The following is a 21,504-nucleotide window of genomic DNA, read 5'->3' on the forward strand; positions in this document are numbered from 1 at the left end:
TGGCCAGCATTTACAGAGGAGAAAGTGGATGCTGCACAATAGTTATAATATATATTTTTTATTTTCTATAAAAAATTACTTTTATGTATAGCTGTTATATTGATATAAATAACTTGTGTGCAAAAACGTTTTTGCACATATATACAGTAAAAATTAACTGAGAATTTTACTATATATAAACAAATATTAAATATGTAGTATATACACATTTATTCATTTATTTTCACGATAAGTAATATAAATATTTCATATTTATTTTATATATTATAATAAATAGTGTATACAGTGGTGGTACTGTTAAAAGTTTTAGACACTTGTGTAGAAATGCTGTAAAATGAGGATGCTGTCAAATATAATGTCATAAATAGATTTTCTTTATCAATTAACTTCTATGAACTAAATGAAATCAACATTTGTTGTGAGCATCCGTTGTGTTTAAAGCAGCTTTTGTCCTCGGTGCACTTGAGCAGAGTTTCTCAGGAGCTTTGCAGGAGGTTTCTTGAAGCGTCTTGGAGACACAGTTCTTCTGGATTTAGTCTCAGGTTGTTCTGTTTCTAGATGTTATTCCAGACAGACTGATGATGATCAGATCAGATCTCAAACATCTCACTGGATTATTACTATTAATGGCTAAATGAATGTTTCCTACCAACACACTCCAGCGGAAGATAGAAATAACTGACTTAAAACCATTTCTTACCTGGTGAAAATATTCTAATCATAGATCTAATCATTTTGGCCACCACTGTATATTTTTATTTTTTTAAAATTTTTTTTTTTTATAAATATTAACTTTTATATGTAACTTATAAAATTGATGAACTTAATTTAATATTGTCACCCTAATTACGATGCTCATTGCTCTATAAATACTCCTCTGAGTCTGACTGCAGAACTGAATTATATTTATAAAGATATTTCCACCTTTAATGAGTTCAGAGTAGTTTCCGAGGCTGTGATGCTCTGGAATGCCACGTCTGACCTCTGACCCCTGACCTCCTTTATTGAGATCATGTGAACAAGAGAGAAAGAAAAATAAAGGATAACAAAGTCATGGGGAAGAAAACGAGGTCAGACAGAAGATGAAGGAAACCCGAGTGATTTCTGAGGCGTGAACGGTCCAGACACTCTCAGCAGAGCATCACACAATCAGAGGTGTGTGGAAGTCATGAGCATTGCAACCTTCACCGGTTGTGTCGAAGCCGCTGCGTCCTTGAGCTGTCAGCAACAAATAAAAATCATAACCATACCTACTAAAGCCTGTCAAAATCATCAACCCAGACCTACTGAAGCCTGTTTCTGCCACAGAATAAAACAATAAAAAGGCTAATTGCAACTTTTCATCTGATAATTTGGAGGGTTTTTTTTTATTTCCGAGAAATGCAAAATGCAAACTCAGAATTCTTACTTTCTCACAATTCTGAGTTTATATCTTGTAATTCTGTTTATATCTTGTAATTCTGTTTATATCTCACAATTCAAAGTTTATATCTTATAATTCTGTTTATATCTCATAATTCTGTTTATATCTCATAAACATTATATCTTCTGAATTTATATCTCGTTATTCTGATTTTATATCATGTACTTCTGAGTTTATATCTCATAATTCTGTTTATATCTCGTAATTCTGAGTTTATATCTTGTACTTCTGAGTTTATATCTAATAATTCTGTTTATATTTCTTAATTCTGAGTTTATATGTTGTACTTCTGAGTTTACATATCATAATTCTGTTTATATCATGTAATTCTGAGTTTATATCTCACAATTCTAAGTTTATATCTTGTAATTCTGAGTTTATATCTTGTAATCCTGAGTTTATATCTCATAATTCTGTTTATAACTTGTAATTCTGAGTTTAAATCTCACAATTCTAAGTTTATATCTTGTAATTCTGAGTTTATATCTCATAATTCTGAGTTTATATCTTGTAATCCTGAGTTTATAACTTGTAATTCTGAGTTTAAATCTCACAATTCTAAATTTATATCTTGTAATCCTGAGTTTATATCTCATAATTCTGAGTTTATATCTTGTAATCCTGAGTTTATAACTTGTAATTCTGAGTTTAAATCTCACAATTCTAAATTTATATCTTGTACTTCTGAGTTTATATCTCATAAGTCTGAATATCTCATAATTCTGTTTATAACTTGTAATTCTGAGTTTAAATCTCACAATTCTAAGTTTATAACTTGTAATTCTGAGTTTATATCTTGTAATCCTGAGTTTATATCTCATAATTCTGTTTATAACTTGTAATCCTGAGTTTATATCTTGTACTTCTGAGTTTATATCTCATAAATCTGAATATCTCATAATTCTGTTTATAACGTGTAATTCTGAGTTTAAATCTCACAATTCTAAGTTTACATCTTGTAATCCTGAGTTTATAACTTGTAATTCTGAGTTTAAATCTCACAATTCTAAGTTTATATCTTGTAATCCTGAGTTTATATCTCATAATTCTGTTTATAATTTGTAATCCTGAGTTTATATCTTGTACTTCTGAGTTTATATCTCATAAATCTGAATATCTCATAATTCTGTTTATAATTTGTAATTCTGAGTTTAAATCTCACAATTCTAAATTTACATATTGTAATCCTGAGTTTATAACTTGTAATTCTGAGTTTAAATCTCACAATTCTAAGTTTATATCTTGTAATCCTGAGTTTATATCTCATAATTCTGTTTCTAACTTGTAATCCTGAGTTTATATCTTGTACTTCTGAGTTTATATCTCATAAATCTGAATATCTCATAATTCTGTTTATAACGTGTAATTCTGAGTTTAAATCTCACAATTCTAAGTTTACATCTTGTAATCCTGAGTTTATAACTTGTAATTCTGAGTTTAAATCTCACAATTCTAAGTTTATATCTTGTAATCCTGAGTTTATATCTCATAATTCTGTTTATAACTTGTAATCCTGAGTTTATATCTTGTACTTCTGAGTTTATATCTCATAAATCTGAATATCTCATAATTCTGTTTATAATTTGTAATTCTGAGTTTAAATCTCACAATTCTAAGTTTATATCTTGTAATCCTGAGTTTATATCTTGTACTTCTGAGTTTATATCTCATAAATCTGAATATCTCATAATTCTGTTTATATCTTGTAATTCTGAGTTTATATCTCACAATTCTAAGTTTATATTTTGCAATATTGAGTTTATATCTCATAATTCTAAGTTTATATCTTGTAATATTGAGTTTATATCTTGTAATTGTCACGTTTCACAAGGAAGCACGGAGACGAGGAATTCACAAAACGAGAGTCTTTAATATCAAACAGGGTAACATAGAGCACAGGCAGGGAAGACATTCCAGAACAGACAAACACTAATTGAATGGACTGGGGCTTTTAAAGACAGGACAATCAAGGAACTAAGGAGAGACACCTGGAATCAAATGAAACACAATCAACATGAGGGAGAAACTGGGTCACAGGGAGTAAAACACACACAGACAGGTCCACAATCCTGACAGTAATTGTGAGTTTACATCACAATTCACAGAGTTTTTATCTCGCAATTCTGGGTTTATCACAATTCTTATTATAATAATATAATAATAAGCATCACAATTATATGATAATGCTATAATAATAACAATTATTATTATTAATATTATTACTATACTACTACTACTACTACTATTTTATAATTATTTTTTATAAAAATAACTAGATTTTCTTAAACAAAAAACAAACTGTATGGCCATCAAACCCACACTTATGAACATTGTTTTCTTAAGAAAAATATACACAGACGGTCAAAATAAGACCAGAACATGTATTAAGAAACCAGATTTAATTCTCGAATTCTTAATTCTCGGTTCTGAGCTCAGACCAGGATTTGTTTAATTTCTGTGAGCTTGATATTTTATCATCACGGTTGAACCTGTTCACAGTCCGGGTCAAGCAATCAGATGTGGGATGTATTGTGTTTTTAGAGGAGAGGACACAGGAGCTTCAGTCTCTGCTCACAGTATCCGTTTCCATCGCTTTAACCGATGATGTCATGCGCATCCCATCAGGCCATGCTTCTGTTTCACCATCGCTTCAATTATTTACAGTGTTTAATTGAATCAGTCGAAGCAGAGAGAGACTCCCGTGATGCCCGGTGAAACTGTATCCGCTCTCAGGCGGATACAGCATCAATGATTCTATGATTGCGCATGCGCGGGAAATGAAACGCAGCAGTTCGGGTCGGATCTCTCACCCACACAAACAAACCGAGCCGAACACAAACAGAAATGCAGGAAAACTTGCACACGCACACAGAGCTGCAGATGTGAACACAAACACAAGCTCAAACAAACAAACACACATCTGTTCTGTGCTGTCCTGATTTTACCTCGACATATAACGCTATTAAACTACCATCTGCTGCATTGATTTACACCTCAACACGTTATTTCTCTTCATTTCACTGATTTTAACGTTAAATGCATATATATATATACAGTTAAAAAACGAGAGAGCTCGGTGACCTCAGCTGAAGCGATTATACAAAGAAAATAAACACATTATTTCTTGAACTGCACTCCTTATTTAACATCTTTTAAATGTGTATATTATACATATACATTTTAAATGCATTTATTTTTTTAACTTTTAAACACTATTATTAAATTATTTCACCTTTTTAATGCATATATTATGATTTTGAAATGCGTTTAGGGTTAGTTTTGTCAACTTTGTAACACTGAGTAACGTCAGCTGCAAGTTATTTCTGAAGTGCTTATAGAATGAAATGTATGTATATATATATATTTGAAATGCATTTATTTATTATTTAAATATATGCATTTATAAGTCCATATATAGAGTTAGTTTTGTCAACAGTACAATATATTAACATCAGTGTTAAATAAAATGTAACAAATTTATTAACATAAATAAAATGTAACAAAATCAACATTTAATTACATGAATTATTTCATAGATTTCATTCATTATTTCACCCTTTTAATGCATATATATATATATATATATATATATAATTTCAATTTTAAATGCATATATTGAGTTTTGGCAGCTTTTTGAAGCAAACTAACTTACAAACACTTGTAATTAAAGAATTAATTGTAGAGCCAAACACTCGTTCAAAAGTCCAGTATAGGCCAATAATATAAGGTGACCTCAGAATAATAAATGATATAAGCCTTTTGAGCCTTTTGGATGAGTGCGGATCTCCTTCATCTTTAAATAAATGTAACAAATTTATTTAAGGGGTCATATGATGTGATTTCAAGTTTTCCTTTCTCTTTAGAGTGTTACAAGCTGTTCGTGCATGAGATCCCTAAAGTTGCAAAGACTAAAGTCTCAAAACCAAAGAGATATTCTTTATAAAAGTTAAGACTCGTCCACTCCTCCCTAAAACGGCTCGTTCAAACACACCCCCACATGTTTACATCACAATGTGGAAATATTTGCATAATGCCGCCCAAATGTTCACGCAAAGAAAGAAGGTATGGCTTCAGTAACCGCAGTAGTGTTGATGCAGCCATGCAGGCCTTCTGAAAGTAGATGCAATTAGGAATCATTGATTAAGATTTGTTTACAACAGAACAGCTCAACCCAAATTTGTGCAACGCATTTTATGGACGACAGTTTCGTGAACCTAGGAGAGTACAAGGCAGGCTGTGCATAAAGGCTATTTCTAAAAAAAAGAGGCTCAATTCTGACTTTGCTATGACAATCTGATGCTTCTGAATCAGGGACTGTAAGTATGTTTTGTTATTAGTTTAAGTATTTGCTATTGACTGTTCAAATGTGGAGTTTTGCGTGTAACGCGTCATGTGTGTGAGTGGGTGTGTGTGTGTGAGGGGAACAGGGTCACATCACAGTGGAGTGTACAGCCCGTCAGAAATCGTCTTAACTGCGCCTTGTGTGCAAATACATACGAGCATCATCACTGTGCCTGTCATGTGACTCTGTTCCCCTTTCGCTCTTGAACTGATAAAACTAAGTTGAAAGCTGAAACGCGTACTTGTGGTGTTCGGCTAATCACAATGCACTGGATCAGTTGGCCAATCAGAGCAGACTGCACTTGTTGGAAGGAGGGGCTTTGTAGAAAACGACATGTTTGAGAGAGGCGGGGCATAGAGGAACTACAATATTGTAGAATATTTGAAAAATAATGTCTTTTTTGAACATTAAAGCATGTCAAGATATTCTATTACACCAAATACACAAAATAATGATCTTTAAAAAATAATCATATGACCCCTTTAACACAAATAAATAAAATAATAAATGAAATTTAATGAATGTAATTAATAAATAAATAAACATTAATATAAAGAAATAAAATGTAACAAATGTATTAACAAATATATTAATAAATACATTAAAATAAATAATAAATCAATAATGTAACAAACAATACAAATGTATTAAAATAAATGAACAAACAAAACAAAATGTAACAACTGTATATGAACAAATGTATAAATAAATGTATAAATAATTAATTAAATGTGATATGCTGTCATAACTCCAGCTGCATGAAATGCATGTGCGCAACAGTTAAATACACCAAAACTAAAAACTAAATTGTAAAATTTTCACATTAGACTAATCAAGTATAAAAATAACTTAAATCTATGATTTAAATACGCTATTAAGAGTGATGCTGTAAGTTTGTGTGGTTGCAGCAGAAAACAGAAGCTCTGGGAATGTGATGAAGTGTGTCTTTGGGCAGGAGAGGCACATGTCTGGCCCAACATCAGCTCACAACTCAAATACCTACAGAGAGAGGGAGGGGGAACCATAAACTTACAATTTCCTGAAAACACACTTTCCTTAAATCCCTCTAAGCTTTAAACCACACACACACACACACACTCGCCCCGACAGGCCTCTGTCTCTCCTGATTGTGTAAGAGGTTATTTTTGACAGGCTTCCAGTTCTTCACACAAAGCAGAGAACATTTGATCTTTAGTTCGACTTTTTCAGCTGTTCTCAAACAAACATTCAAACTGTGTTCAAAAACACGTGAGCTGCCAACATACATAAAGATGCCTTCGAAGGTCCAAAACACACACTCCATGAATGCAAAGACTAGATGCATAAGCTTGATTTCATGCATTTGTGAATTATCAAATTGTCAGATTGCAATAACAACACTATAGCATATAAAATATGTAAATGATTAGTGTCTCATATGAAGCAAAGGCTTGATTGTTGATGGTTAACATTGCAATTTTTAAATTAGATTCAACCATTTTTAATAAATCATTTTCAGTACTAAATGCAATATTTATATCAACGTGTCTTGTTTTAGAGGATGAGCTTGGTGCAACAGTATGCACTGCAAAAAATAAATAAATCTAATTTTGTAAATAAACCAAATATTATTGAAGTAAAAAAATAAATAATAAATAATAATAATATATATATTATATATGTCTTTTTACTTTAGCACTTCACTGTTACTTGCTGTTTCTTTGTCATTATTGGTCATATTTACTAGCAATTTCTGAGAGATAATTGTTTTTAAGCAATTCTTTCAGTATTGAACTGCCTTTGTTGTAAAGAATAAAATACAACACTTTAATGCCTTAAAGTTCTGTCAAGGAAGGCGACTCTGTAGGATTTGGAGACTTCATTGGGGAGGTTAGAGAAAGGGCTGGTTACTCACTGTGGGCTGGTCGAATGCTCTACTTTCCATTAATGGTAACTGTAAGTGCATGAAGGGTCAGTCTGTTCAACAGACCACAACATAGATCCGACTGTAATCGCTCTCCTGCATGCAAGCTGGATCCCTGAGCTGAGAGAGAGACAGAACGAGGATTACAGCAAACCCAATCAAACCCTTATATTACACCCCTGTGTGTTTACATATGATATACACTCACCTAAAGGATTATTAGGAACACCTGTTCAATTTCTCATTAATGCAATTATCTAATCAACCAATCACATGGCAGTTGCTTCAATGCATTTAGGGGTGTGGTCCTGGTCAAGACAATCTCCTGAACTCCAAACTGAATGTCAGAATGGGAAAGAAATGTGATTTAAGCAATTTTGAGCGTGGCATGGTTGTTGGTGCCAGACGGGCCGGTCTGAGTATTTCACAATCTGCTCAGTTACTGGGATTTTCACGCACAACCATTTCTAGGGTTTACAAAGAATGGTGTGAAAAGGGAAAAACATCCAGTATGCAGCAGTCCTGTGGGCGAAAATGCCTTGTTGATGCTAGAGGTCAGAGGAGAATGGGCCGACTGATTCAAGCTGATAGAAGAGCAACTTTGACTGAAATAACCACTCGTTACAACCGAAGTATGCAGCAAAGCATTTGTGAAGCCACAACACGCACAACCTTGAGGCGGATGGGCTACAACAGCAGAAGACCCCACCGGGTACCACTCATCTCCACTACAAATAGGAAAAAGAGGCTACAATTTGCACGAGCTCACCAAAATTGGACGGTTGAAGACTGGAAAAATGTTGCCTGGTCTGATGAGTCTCGATTTCTGTTGAGACATTCAGATGGTAGAGTCAGAATTTGGCGTAAACAGAATGAGAACATTGATCCATCATGCCTTGTTACCACTGTGCAGGCTGGTGGTGGTGGTGTAATGGTGTGGGGGATGTTTTCTTGGCACACTTTAGGCCCCTTAGTGCCAATTGGGCATCGTTTAAATGCCACGGCCTACCTGAGCATTGTTTCTGACCATGTCCATCCCTTTATGAACACCATGTACCCATCCTCTGATGGCTACTTCCAGCAGGATAATGCACCATGTCACAAAGCTCGAATCATTTCAAACTGGTTTCTTGAACATAATGAGTTCACTTTACTAAAATGGCCCCCACAGTCACCAGATCTCAACCCAATAGAGCATCTTTGGGATGTGGTGGAACGGGAGCTTCGTGCCCTGGATGTGCATCCCACAAATCTCCATCAACTGCAAGATGCTATCCTATCAATATGGGCCAACATTTCTAAAGAATGCTTTCAGCACCTTGTTGAATCAATGCCACGTAGAATTAAGGCAGTTCTGAAGGAGAAAGGGGGTCAAACACAGTATTAGTATGGTGTTCCTAATAATCCTTTAGGTGAGTGTATACCTCCAGATGAAATCCATGTCCTGCTGTGTGGACGCCAATATTCATTTTTATTGTGGTGCGATTGACCTGCCATTTTTAAACTGCTTGAAACACTCGTTGAACTATTTATTTTTTCTTGAAATTTTGTGACTTTTCTCATTTAGGGTCATGAATATGACTCTAGGTTTTGACAGACAAATGTATTTTAGAAATGCAAATTTGAGTGACTACACTTGTGTTCATAAATGAACAAACAATGTAACAAATAAAACAAATTACTTAAAATGCTGGTTAAACTGTTTATTTCTTCTTGCAATTTTGTGACTTTTCCTCATTTAGGGTCATGAATGTGACCCTAGGTTTGGACAGACAAATGTGTTTTAGAAAGGCAAATCTGAGTGACTTCACTGGTGATGTAGGTCAAATTGAGCTCCATTGGTTTCCATGCAATTCGCCAAAAATCAATCTTTTGAAAAACAAGTCTTTGTTGTAGCTTCTCATTAACTAAAATATGAAATACATGAGAATATATGAAATTTAAGACTCTAAGTTGACTCAAAATTTAAGACCCGTCTTAACGCTCTAATAGGGAGAATTTGCCATTTCACAGACAAAAACTCTGTGAAAGGATGTTTTTGGATCTCAATTGCTAGTCTGTTGCAGCATTGAAAATCAGTGTGAGAAACAAATTTACAGTAACCCTAACAAAGGTTGGAGACTCAGATACAACAAAAATGCAATGGCTCGGCCCGATCTCAAGGCAATTCGTACATATTTTACGAGGTGGCTAATTCGTACAAATTCATATGATTTTTGCTAAATCGTACGTATTTTACAAGTTACACAATCCGTATGAATTTGTATGAATGACCTACACCTAACCCCACCCCTAAACCTACCTGTCACTGGGGTTTAGACAAATCGTACAAAATCGTACGAATTGGTTGTGAGATAGCGATGAATGGCTACACTGTAAAAAAAAAAAGTTGAGCAACCTTAAAAGTTTAAGGCAACCAGCTTCAAAGAAGAAAACTCAAAAATCTGCTACAGATGGTTGCCTTAAACGTTTAAGTTCTCTCAACTTTTAGATTTTTACAGCACTGTAAAAAAAATAAAAATAAAAAGTTGAACAAACTTAAAAGTTCAAGGCAACCAGCTTCAGCAGATTTTTGAGTTTGAGTTTATAAAACAAAAAGTTGCGAAAACTCAAAAATCTCCTAAAAAATACGTTGAGAAGACTCAAAAATCAGCTGAAGCTGGTTGCCTTTAACTTTTAATTTGCAGAAGTTCATAATATCTCATATTTTTTGTCGTGTCTCTGACAAGCTACAATAGAGGTTTACATGACTCTTTGGTAAACTGCATGGAAACCAATGGGACAACACAAACGGTCTATGAGAACACAACGGCTGACCACGTTTGTGCTCTGATGGATTACTCCTGATTTAAACGTAGAAGAACCAGCTCTCTATCTGACATCTCAATATTGAATGACAGAATCCATGCATGAAAGGTCATGTCTTGCTAGGTAATCTTAGCTAATGGAAAGGCCTCGGGCACGGAAAATCAATAAACTCCTGCCGCATCACCATCAGCCATCGGCTGCTTCCAGGAAAACTCTTTCTCCAAGAAAAGAGGATCCTACGGAGAACACAGGAGATTTACCAATACTATGAAAATAAAAAACTATGAGCAAACCAACCTCGGGCAGGCGAAGCGCATTATGTCACTCCCCATTCCAGCCGTTTCATGACCTCATACTGTTTAGTGCACTGAAAAGCAAAGGTGCATTGAACAGAACTGATTATTTCTGGACACACAGCAGTTAACCGCTGACCCAGTGACCCTGCGACCTCTGGCCTTATTCTGCTCATTCCTGACCGTACCTGGAGCCATACTAATCGGATTTAATCTCAGTCGTCTCTAAGACGCTCTAAATGAATCGATTGTGCTGTCAGTCACAACTAATCTGAATTACTGTGTCGAAGGAGGAGTGAATTTGCTCTGGATTCTTGCATTGCTGCTATTTTTATGAGGTTTAAGCGCCTAGATGATTAGTATTATTTTTTTGGTTACACTTTATTTTAAGGTGTCCTTGTTACACTGTAATTATGTATTTAAGTACTGGGTAATATTAATTAACTACATTAACTACAATTAACTAGGTTTGGTTTAGGGTTACTTGCATGTAATTATGCATAATTAATTGTTATTATAATAGTAAGTACATGTAACAAGGGCACTTTAAAATAAAATGTTACCATTTAAAAAAAAAAAAAAATTATTCTTGAAACACTGTTTCCTATTCTTATTTTGTGACCTTTTTTCATTTAGGGTCATGAATGTAAACTTGAGTTTTGACATAGATATGTGTTTTGGAAAGGCTGTATAAATATTAGTGACTACGATGGTGTTTGAGCTCCATTGGTTTCCATGCAATTTGCCAAAAAAATCAATACTTTGAAAAACAGCAAAGAGTCAGGAAAAAAAAACCCCTGCATTTTTACATTGTATTTTTATGAAGTTTATTTGTCTACAAGATGATTAGTATTGTTATTCATTTGATTTATTTTCTGTTTCCATCACACTAATACAATGAGAACTCATTCATGGAACAATTATACGATTCAAAAGTTTGGGCTTAGTGAGTTGTTTTTATTTTTTGAAAGAAATTATTACTTTTATTCGTCAAAGACACATTAAACTGATCAAGAGTGACAGTGAAGTCATTTATAATTTCACTAATAATTTATATTTCAAATAAATGCTGCTCTTTTGAACTTTTCATACATCAAAGAATCCTGAAAAATAACAAATAATGAACTGTTTTCAACATTAATAATAATCAGAAATATTTGTTGATCAGTAAATCAGTATATTAGTATGATTTCTGAAGATCATGTGACACTGAAGACTGGAGTAATGATGCTGAAAATACAGAAATAAATGACAGTTTAAAAGATATTCACAAAGAAAACAGCTGTTTTAAATAATAATATTTTGTCACAATTTTTACTGTATTTTTGATCAAATAAATGCAGCCCTGATGAGCAGATGAGACTTCTTTCTGAAACAGTAGTGTGTATATATGAGGTTTCTTCATCATACACATATACTGTATAAATCTCAAAATCAGCTCTTTGATTGATGAATTTTATGTGTTGATGCCATTTTTACTAATAATTATTTCCCCTCTTGTGTCCATCTTGGCTGCAGTCCACACCAAGCGAGATGAACCCAAAACGATAAGACACAAAGGGCCATCCGATACGTTGTGAACGGAACAGCTCTCCAACTCCCTTTGTGCTGTCGCAGTGCATTCTGGGACGTTTGTGGGTCCAGGGATCCCGGCCAATAGCGTCTGACAAGAAACATTTGTTTCTCATTTGGCCGGCGAGCTTGAATGAGTCGAGCGGATACTCGCGTTTCTCCAGTTACAGGATCTCTCCTGTTTTGTTACGTTCCAAACGATGAGGAATTGGAGAGCGCACAAAAGCCAAAAACCCCAAACTGAGCCATTACTGACTGAAAAAGCAGCCACATAGAGAGCTGCTGTCTCGACGGATGAGTTCAGGGCCAAAACAGACAATATTTAGCAGCAACGACATTCCCTTTCAAGTGAAGGAGCGCAGGAACTGTGCAGTGTATATGATTTCTTAGAGAAGTGCGTGAATGAAAACACTGCTACTGTAGTGTAATTGCTGTGTAGTTCATGGTTCACACATCACTGAGAATGCCTTGACACAAATGCCTTGTTCAGACATGATGCATTATGATTTCTGCACACGATGCATATGCATTATAGGTTGTTGTTTCTAGAAATACATGAAGAGAAGGAAGGGAAATTAGTTTTTTTGGACACATCTGGCTTCAATAAGTGACGAGCGACCCCTGCTCTCAATTTAACCCTGTGATGGCATGGCTTTACAAAATCTGCTGCAATGGCAACTCAATGTCATCAAGTGTGGCTGGATTAGCAATGTTTCTGAAAGAAGTCACCAAGGCTGCATTTATTTGATCAAAAATACAGTAAATATTGTGAAAAATTATTATTATTCAAAACAGCTGTTTTCTATGTGAATATACAGTGCCCGCCACTAATGTTGGCACCCTTGATAAATATGAGCAAAGGCGGCTGTGAAAATAGATCTGCATTGTTTATCCTTTTGATCTTTCACTCAAAAAATTCACAAAATTCTAACCTATCATTGAAGTAAATAATTGAAAGTGGGGAGAAAATCTCATGATGAAATAAATGTTTTTCTCCAATGAATGTTGGCCACAATTATTGGCACCCCCAGAAATTCTTATGAGTAAAATATCTCTTAAGTATATTGCCATTCATATTTACATTTTTTAGCATACCAGCGTGATTATGAACATGAAATTGTCCAGCCATGGCTTCCTGTTTCACCGAAATATATAAATGAGGAACACAAAGGCCAAATTCCCTTAATCATCAATCACATTGAGAAAATATTTTGTAAAGTATATTATACCATAGAATATATTTCTGATGTGCAGCAAAAGATAATTGAGCTTCACAAATTAGTGAAGTGGCTTTAAGAAAAGAGCTAGAGCAGTGAAAATTCCCATTTCCACCATCAGGGCAATAATTAAGAATTTCCAATCAACATAAAATGTTGTGAATCTGCCTGGAAGAGGACGTGTGTCTATATCGTCCTAATGCACGGTGAGAAGGAGAGTTTGAGTGGCTAAAGACTCTTCAAGGACCACAGCTGGAGAATTGCAGAAAATAGTTGAGTCTCTGGGTCAGAAAACTTAAAAACATTGTCAAACAGCCCCTACATCAGCACATGTTGTTTGGGAGGGTTTCAAGAACAATTCTCCTAGCTCATCCAAAAACAATCTCCAGCATATTCAGTTATCAGACAGGACTGGATCTTCAGATGGGACTGGCTTCTATGGTCAGATGAAACTAAAAAATGAGCTTTTTAGCAGAAAACACTCAAGATGGGTTTGGTGAACACAGGGATAAAAAGTACCCCATGTGTAAATGAAATATACTGCTGTATTTGTGATGTTGTGGGCCTATATTTCTGCTGGAGGTCCTGGACATCTTGTTTAGACACATGGCATCATGGATTCTATCAAATACCAACAGATAAAAAATCAATAAGTGCCTGACTCTGTTAGAAATCTTATAATGGGCCATGTTTGGATCTTCCAACCGTACAATAATCCAAACACAAACCTCAAAAACAACACAAAAATGGGTCACTGAGCACAAAACCAAGCTTCTGCTGGCCATTCCAGTCCTCTGACCTGAACCCTGTAGAAAATGAGTGAGGTGAACTGAAGAGAAGAAGCACCGTCATGGAGCTGGGAATCTGAAGCATCTGGAGTGATTCTGGATGAAGGAATGGTCTCTGGTCTCTTGTCAGGTGTTCTCTAACCTCATCAGGCATTACAGGAGAAAACTCAGAGCTGTTATCTCGGGAAAAGGACGTTGCAATAATTGGGTGCCAATAATTGTGGCCAACATGAACTAGAGAAAGCATTTATTTCACAATGAGATTTCAATTGTTTCACTTCAATGATAGGTTGGAATTTTGTGATTTTTTTGAATGAAAGATAAAAAGGATAAACAATGCAGATTTATTTTCACAGCCACCTTTGCTCATATTTACCACGGGTGGCAATATTAGTGGAGGGCTACTGTATGTTAAAATGTAATCTATATCTGTGATCAAAGCTGTATTTTCAGCATCATTACTCCAGTCTTCAGTGTCACATGATCATTCTAATATGCTGATTTGCTGCTCAAAACAACATTTCTGTTTATTATCAGTGTTGAAAACATATTTCATATTTCAGTTATTTTGTTATTTTCTTTTGTAACATTATAAAGGTCTTTAATGCCACTTTGGATTAATTTAATGCATCCTTGATGAATAAAAATTTTAATTTCTTTTTTAAAAAAAATCTCACTGACCTCCAAAATTTGCATTCATTTGAAATTTATTTGAAATTGAAATATTTTGTAACATCAAAAATGTCTCTGCTGTCACTTTTGAGCAATTTAATTAATCAATGATGAATAAAAGTATTCATTTTTTTTTCATAAATCTCACTGACCCCACAATTTGCATTCATTTGAAATTTAAAATGGAAATATTTTGTAACATTAAAAATGTCTCTCCTATCACTTTTGAGCAATTTAATGCATCCTTGCTGAATAAAAGCATTAATTTCTTTAAAATCTCACTGGTCTTACACAAGAAAGGGATGCCTCAAACAAAAACACTCCCATTAAAAGCAACAATATCACATGTTTTCATGCTTTGTTGATTATAATTGGTCGGTTTAGTGCGTAACTAGTAGTGTAGCTGGTGTGGTCGACCATAACCAAACGGAAAGCAATGGGACACAACAAACCAGAGCGCTCTCATTATAATCAACCATACTGCTGTGCTGATTATAATGGAAGCGTTCTGGTTTTGCAGGAGACATGCGTTTGTCTCTCTCATTCATTTTTCTTCTCTAAACTTTCTATTTTTGTCTGTGTGTTGATGTATTGTGTGTTCCATCATTCTCTCTGTTATTATAACAAAGGTAAGAGAGAGCGAGCGTGGGTGTGTGATAGATGAAAGCATGTCAGTTACACAACATCTTCCTCCTGCTCTGCTTTCTGTCTGGGAAGAGAAAAAATGCAATTACCATTGGAGTCCCTGAGGCCTTGCCTCTCGTCCAATCAGAGCGCGGGACCACCACCATGACAACGGGTTACTAAGCAGAATCTCCTGACAGCAGGAATGTCAGTGCTCAGATGACGAGCGACACTCTCGTTAATGAAGACACCTGCAGTAGACGCAACAAAACAATTAGCAATATTTGCATAATAAAATGTTATATGAATATTTGACGCTGGAGTTATTTAATCACAAAGAATATAGAATATAATGTGTGTTTGTGTTTGTAAAATATTTTTATAATAAAATTATCTAATTATTTTTAAATATTTTAAAATTAAATAAGGTTTAAAAAACATTCCACATCTTTTTTTAATGATTTTATATTTTGGCAAATCAATGACATTTTGTTAATGATAAAACGTTAACATTTTAAACCACAAGTTTTATTTAAATTAAAGAAAAATATCGTAATTGAAACAAGAAAAAATCTGTAAAATAATATATATTTTTTTTGTAAAAACTGTATTGAGAATTTCTGGAAATTATTGTTTTTGCACTTTATTTAAATTAAGATATTTTACAGTAATTTTACGGTTCTTGTTTGGAAGCTGTAGCTGCAAGTCATTTTACCGTTTTTTTACGATTATTTTTTTTTTCATAGGTCAGGCTACAAACTGTCTAAATACAGACGAGCAGCAAACAACACAATGCAAGCAGGTAAAACTATAATCAGCTATTCTTAATTATAGTCTCAATGTTGAAATGGCTCTTTAGGATCAGTCTGCGATAGTTAAACAAGCGTTTCTTTCCTGTTCTCAGAGGAATTTGTGCAAACTGACTGTCTGATCTTAAAATAACACGGTCCAGTCAGCATCTCTCTCTCTCTCTGACGCTTACAGAAAACTCTTTGTTTTTGCTAATTATTTTTTCGTCTTAAACCCAGGACCACCCATGAGCCCCGGAGCTTAAGCAGCAGCTCTCAGACGGGCTTTATGGATTATAACACATTCATCTACAGGTGAGACGTGATTATGAGCAGAACGGGCCGGTTCCTAAAGGACAATCTGTGTGTGTTGGGTGATTTTAGGAGGAACCTGGACATTAAAACACGTATTTGTCTGAAACTGAGTTTTGAGTTTCTTGATTTATGAACGAACAAATATATAAACTAGTGCTATCAAATGATTAATCGTGATTAATCGCATCCAAAATAAAAGTTTTTGTTTACATAATTTATGAGTGTGTACTGTGTATATTTCTTATGCATATATAAATTCAATCACAGGCTTGTATATATTTAAGAAAGTATGTTATGCTTATGTTAAATATATTTATATATAAAATACAATATAATAATATGAATATATAAATGTATATACATGTAAATATTTTCTAAATATATACTGTATGTGTTTTTGTATGTGTATTTATAATAAATAAACACAGTACACATACATATATTATGTAAAAAAGAACTTTTATTTTGGATGCGATTAATCGCAATTAATCATTTGACAGCACTAATATATACATATAATACAATAGAGGTGCATGTTGCATTATATTCAACTTTATTGTATTAAAATGTATTAATTGTAAAAAATAATTAGATTTTTTTTTTTAAATATTAAATTATTTCAATGCAAAAATTATATATATATATTACTGTTCTGCTTCATTTGTATGCTTTCCCCCCTGCTTTTGTGACATGGCATGGCCTGGTTTGGGCATCTCTGGTTTACAGTGTATGGAATGACACAGGCAACTCTCTTTTAAAAAAAAAAAAGTCTCTATGTTGGTCAAATCCTGGTTTGTTCTGCTTCAGGCCGTTCGGGATTGACTCACATTCCTCATGACCCCCGACGGGTTTCTGCCAAGCCAGCGAGCTGTAATTACTGGGGTGGAGGCACTACTGCGAACTCGTTTTCTGGAAATCTGGGAATATCTTACCCACTTAACTGTACTTTGTTCAACACAACAAAAACAACAACTCCAGAGGAAAATAACAAGTGGAATGAGTGCCATGTGTTTCAGAGGAGAGTGCGATGTTCAGCCGCGATTATTCAGAACTCAACACGCACGCCACAAACACATGGAAGAGATCTGTGCAAAGAAATATCAAAGAGAAACCGGCCAGGCTGTGCTATTTTAAACATTTCAAACCTCAGGCTGGTTCTGTACTCGCCTATAAAGAACGTCAACCGGTTTGGAGAGGTGGTTGGGTCATTTAGATGCCGTATGTGATGTATTTCTGGTGAATGGAAACAGATGAAAGTACCGGGGTAAACACAGTTCTCATAACAGCGCTGGATGGTAAAATGATGCCTTCCATTCAACTTCCATTCAAGTTGGAATTTCCTACTTGGAAAAGTGCTATAGAAGTTGGAAACTTTCATTGATAGTCTTTCCACAAGTGCGTGTCGATATCATCTAGTAGTTAATATTGTCTAAAACTACAGCAAATCATGTTAAAAACATCATGTTTTCACCTTCACTGTGAAATAATCAGCTGTAAATGTGCTCACCTTTAGATCATCTAAGATTAGGATGAGTTTGTAGAAATGTGTCTCTGCATCAGTGTCTCAGCAATGGATGCTCTGCAGTGAATGGGTGCCGTCAGAATGAGAGTCCAAACAGCTGATAAAAACATTGCAATAATCCACACCACTCCAGCCCATCAGTTAACATCTGGAGAAGACAAAAGCTGAGACAAATCCAGCATTAAGACCTTTTTAATGTCTAAAATATGAGTCCATAATCCATAATATCTCTTCCTCCAGTGAAAAAGTGCATCTCCTGTTGTCTCTCACATCAAAATCCATTTGTTTGATTTGGTTTCACAATATATTAACTGATGGACTGGAGTGGTGTGGATTATTGTGATGTTTTTATCAGCTGTTTGGACTCTCATTCTGACGGCACCCATTCACTGCAGAGCATCCATTGCTGAGACACTTATGCAGTCACACATTTCTACAAACTCATCCTAATCTTAGATGATTTATCAGCTGTTTGGACTCTCATTCTGACGGCACCCATTCACTGCAGAGCATCCATTGATGCAGAGACACATTTCTACAAACCTGATGAAGAAACAAACTCATCCTGATCTTGAATGACCTGAGGGTGAGCACATTTTCAGCATATTTTCAGTTTTGGGTGAACTATTGCTTTAACCAATGGTTTCAGCCGGACAGTGGGGCGTTTCCTTATACGGATGTTCTGATTGGTTCAGTCACATGTAGGCCGTGAGTGGCGGTGTTGCTGTGGTGATATTGTGTGAGAGAGAACAGGGCTCTCTTTTAAAGACTCAAGTGTGTGTGTGTGTGTGTGTGTGTGTGAGTTTACATTGCCTGGCTGCCATCAACCCACAGAGCGGATCTCGGAAAATTACTGGCTTACAGCTTTATAAACACAGCGACTGAGGGTGACCTCGAGACAAACACACTGTACAGCACAAGAACTCAATGAAGCTATTTTAGGGTACATGCAGATCATGAGGCCCAGACACACAAAAACACTATAAATCTCTCAAAATCACACTGACTCTCAGCTAAACAACAGCTATGATGAAAACTACTGACTTAAACAAAAAAAAAAACCCTAAACTTAAACAGTGGTTGAAAAGGAACTAACACAGTAATAAACTGACACAATTTAACAGAAGTAAACATAATCAAGCATAATCTTCACATGACTTTAGACATCTGAAATGGGAGAAATATCCTATGATAATAATTAGTAATATGATAGTTTGATAGCATGATAATATGATAGTAAATAATTCTAAATAAAACGTTTTGATGAATCCACAATCAGGGTTATTATATTTAAATAAAACTGAAACTAAAATTATATATATATATATATATATATATATATATATATATATATAAACTATAATAGTATCTCAATAATACTAAAATAAAAAGAAATGAAAACCTTTTTCATGAACTGAAACTATACTGAAATTTCAATCAATCTGAAAATAGCACATTAATAGCTAATAAAATAAAAACTATATAATACAAAAACTCATTTAAAAAAGAACTCTGCTGGAAAAAAAACAAAAACAAAAACAAAACGTAAACCAGCCTAAGGATATGCTAGCCTGATAAACCCCTCTAAAACCAGCAAACAAGACCAGCCTGACTGGTTTGAGCAGTTTTAACCCAAACAGAATGAGTGATCTGTAATGCTCTACATAGGCAGCAACTGTCTACATTTACATTTAAACATTTAGCAGACGCTTTTATCCAAAGCGACTTACATTGCATTCAAGTTACAGTTTTTTTTTTTTTCATTTTATCAGCTCTTGCTTTCCCTGGGAATCGAACCCATGACCTTGGCGTTGCTAGCACCATGCTCTACTATTTGAGCTACAGGAAAGCCATGTCCATGTAATGTTCATGCTATAAATTAATGTGATGCCTTAAAATGCTGTCTAGTAAGGTTTCATGTGTTTGATATCTAAAGCATGCTTAAATAAATCAAAACTTGCATAAGACAGATGGAACAAATCAACACTGTTTCCTCGCTGAGGTTACAGTCTCACAGACGGGAGTTAAGAGTGAATCTGGGTTTAACAGTTAAGCACATGATTACATGTGAAAATTACACTGCTGCTGCTGCAGGGAGGAACAGACGAGATGCTCAACGTAGGGATGTGTGTGTGTGTGTGGTCTGCTGACAAGAGGGGAATTCCAAACCTGGGATTAACTCCGGCTGATGGAGGGCCAGCGTGCACAGGATGCAAGGAATGTATTACGGCGGGACACAGAAAGCATGTAATTATAAGCTGCATGCTGGAGAAACACACACACACACACACACACACACACACACACGCGCACACGGTTGAGAGTATTTCAAAGTACATGTTTCAAAACAACACAAACATTTTGTTTTCAAAATCCAAAATATACACTTTCACTGTTTACCATTATATTTGGCATCATGCTTTTTGTAATGTTAAAAATTTATGTATATATATAAATCAGATTCTCAGTTATATTTTCTTTAAGCATCAGCTTTTTCTCCAGTGTTTCTACTAAAAATCCTAAAAATAAATCACAAATAAGTCAATAGTTTAAAGATATATCTCGCAATTCTGACCTTTTTTTTCTCACAATTCGGAATTACAAGATATAATCTCAGAATTTTGAGATATAAACTCACTTTAAACTCACTGCTGTGTCTCACTTTAATTCTGAGAAAAAAGGTCAGAATTACAAAAGGTTAACTTGCAATTGTGAGATATCAACTCTTATCAGCAGGAATAGTGAAATAAAAAGTTGCAACTACCGTTTTCCCTGTGGTCGAAACAAAAACAGAACTATGAGATGTAAACGCAAAATTCTGAGAAAAAAAGTCAGAATTACATGATATAAACTCAGGACTGCTTTACATCTGAAATAAAAATGGTTTCATTATAGATTCATAGTGCTACATTAACAATGTAACAGGAAAAATCCTGTTTATTAATGTGAAGCTTTTCTAAGAAGAAACATATTTAATCAAGAATCTTGTGATCAAGGAGAAACAACTGAGCATTTAAAAAGATCTCAGATGTGGGGAAGGGTCACTGCTATCAGACTGACAGCAGATGTATTGTGCTTTTCCTCCGGATCCATCATCACCTCGTTTCCCAACGGCATGTTTGTGTAAATAATCATCCGGCGTTGAGTAAGGCTGCTCAGAGTTCCCTGTCACACCGTCACGCTGTTTACTAGGCCATAGTGCTGCTCTTTCTGTGTGTGTGTGTGTGTGTGTGTGTA

At 34.8% G+C, this 21,504-nt stretch overlaps 1 pseudogene across 1 annotated transcript in view; it reads left to right on the top strand.

Moving 5' to 3' along the window:
- Positions 1 to 21,504, top strand: part of LOC306856596 (microtubule-associated protein 1 light chain 3 gamma-like) — a 43,152-nt pseudogene that overhangs the window by 12,023 nt on the left and 9,625 nt on the right. Inside the window, exon 5 of the transcript in view lies at positions 16,671 to 16,745. The product of the transcript in view is annotated as a microtubule-associated protein 1 light chain 3 gamma-like (transcript). The remainder of the gene's footprint in view (positions 1 to 16,670; positions 16,746 to 21,504) is intronic.

This window comes from Barbus barbus (assembly GCF_936440315.1).
Source record: "Barbus barbus genome assembly, chromosome: 37".
Taxonomy (NCBI): Eukaryota; Metazoa; Chordata; class Actinopteri; order Cypriniformes; family Cyprinidae; genus Barbus; species Barbus barbus.